The sequence below is a fragment of the Trichechus manatus genome, unplaced genomic scaffold (assembly GCF_000243295.1).
Source record: "Trichechus manatus latirostris isolate Lorelei unplaced genomic scaffold, TriManLat1.0 scaffold00017, whole genome shotgun sequence".
In the NCBI taxonomy this organism is placed as follows: domain Eukaryota; kingdom Metazoa; phylum Chordata; class Mammalia; order Sirenia; family Trichechidae; genus Trichechus; species Trichechus manatus.
The window spans coordinates 26362427-26364979 of NW_004443953.1; positions in this window are offsets into that span (position 1 = coordinate 26362427).

The window sequence follows — 2553 nt, forward strand, 5'->3', positions numbered from 1 at the left end:
GCGGGCGACAGATCACCCACAATGAATTTACCTGTTCTCTGCAAGGACTTTGAATCTTTGGGAATGACAGTTCTGGCTGTCTTTAAGCTGCTGTTTCTAGGTGTCTGCTTTTAGCGGAGAGCTGGATCTCATCATGTTTCTCTGAAATCCAGACGTAGAAGTGTAGAAGTCTTTTCTCTTTATTGTAGCTAGGCTAGTCTTCTGGCAGTTATCATAGGTGTTGAATGCTGTTTCTTTAGCAACCAGATACCATTTGATCTTTCAATAACTGGGTACTATGCAACTTCACCTTCTTATAACTTTGCATTTTATCTTCCGGGTGGATAGATTCTGATCAGGGAGAACGTAGAGATCAGGGCTACATTAGAAGGAATCACCGACATTCTAAACAGGGTTTGACTTCAGAACTAAACCTCATCTTCCTTAGAAAACTCAGTTTCTTCTGAATACATAATTCATCACTTTGTCATATGCCTTGAAGGTCGGCTGTGGCAATGAGAAGCACAATGCATTATACATTTAACAAGTTCTGTAATTACCATGATTAGAAGAAAGACAAGATAATAGAAAGGAGCATATCCCATATCTGATGTTGTGGGGCAACCAGCTAGAAATTTCAAGGAAGGAAGGACCTGTCATGGGGTGAATACTATACAACCAAGAGACCTTTTGGTATATTTTAGAGATGTCTTGTTACTTTTCCAGAAGTATTTATCCAAGAACAGCAAGAAATATGGGAGACAGCACAAATCCTTCTTTGCTGAGCTAAAATACAGTCCAATGCCAATTCAGTTGTCTAATACTACTTTTGCCAAAGACTCTGAAGATTCTTGTTGTACAGTATTCTATTAACAACACTATCAGTAATTTGGGCCATAGTGGCAGATAGGTTCTGAATGGATATTCCCAATTGTACAATTCCAAACTATATTATACTAGCATGTAAGAAAGACCATCTCCATCTTGAGTACTCAACTATAGGATTGCTTGTAAGGATGAGATCTCTTTTCTGTCTGGATATTAATTCTGAATCACTGTTCCAATGTAACCCATCACTGTATGAATAGATACTCATGGGAACTCTTAATATTCCTAAAGTACATTGGCGTATCATACTCCAGCAATCTAAACATGGAATAGCCCAAGTATAAGATAAATTATTGGACTTTTTTGCTGCACAAGTTGATCCTCTACATAAAAACGCATATCCAGGTGGGGCACATAACATGCCTTTTCTGGTTTGGATATCAGAAAATGGAATGGAATGACTGGCTGTTTTAATGAGTCATCACAGACTGGCAAATCTCCAAATTTTAGGGGTTTCTGGAAGTGAGAACAAATAGGGAGATTTGATTAAATTCAATATACAATAATTTATTATTAAGGGATAACATCGAGCGCTATTAACTAAAACTTCACATCTTGTGACCAGAGTAGAACATTTTATCCACACATGAGAAAGATCGAAACAGGGTATTGATAGATAAGTGGGTAATTCTGGAGGTAATCACAGTTTAACATGGATGGCTCATTTAAATGGTTTCTTATAATCAGTGGTAAAATTAGGTGTGAGCTTATTATCTAAAACAGGTATAGCAAGAAGATCAGTGTGGTCCTGTGTGGATCACGGGGCAAAGTGACATACCCAAACTTCTGTTAAATTGCTGGCACTGGCAACTGACTGAGCTAACCTGATAAAAGCATTTTCTTTCCAAGCATCTGTGGTGGTTACAACAAAAAGAAAAAACTTATTATAAACTCTATAGTAAAAAGGTTAATTAAACAATATAGTAAAGTGAAAAGAAATTTAATGAGCATAAATCACGTTTTCTTATCTAATAATTCACTAAGAAATGAATACAAGTGGGTAAAAAACTATTTCACAAAGGTTACAAGTATTAAACTATTTCAATAATTGGTATAATAAATAAAAAGTTTAAACTTTTAGGCTTAAATATATTCAATGATTATCAGAGCAAAAAATAATTCTACAAGTGAACAAAAATAGTCAAGACTATTAAAATATCAACAGTTAAGAACCAGAGTTCATAGATTTTCGGCAGTTCACATGTGATCTTGTGCTGTGGCTTTGGTGTCAGTAGCTGGCTTTGAAGTGACTTGTTTCGAATCTCTGAAATGCTGTTCCATCCAGTCTGAATTTCAAGCCTCTGGCTGGCTGGCAAGTCCAGAAGGTTTCTTTGGATTTCTTTAACCATGATAAATGAATCTAAGGGTTAATTCCTTCTAGTTTAGCTGCACAAGGATTAGTTAAAAGGACAACATAGGGTCCCCTCCAATGAGGTTCCAATGAGTCTTTCGGCTGATGTCTTTTCCAATAAACGTAATCTCCTGGGTTAATATTAGTTAATGGAGGAGGGCCAGATTTCTGCTCCTCAATGCCTCTTTAACATGTGAGGGATATTTCTTAGAGTATTGCATTAAAGATTGACAGTATTTTATAAATAGGCAATAGACAAGTGGTATCTTGGGTGAAGGGTGAGACAGTACACAATACAGGGGAAACTAACACAACCTGTACAAGGAAAGGTCATG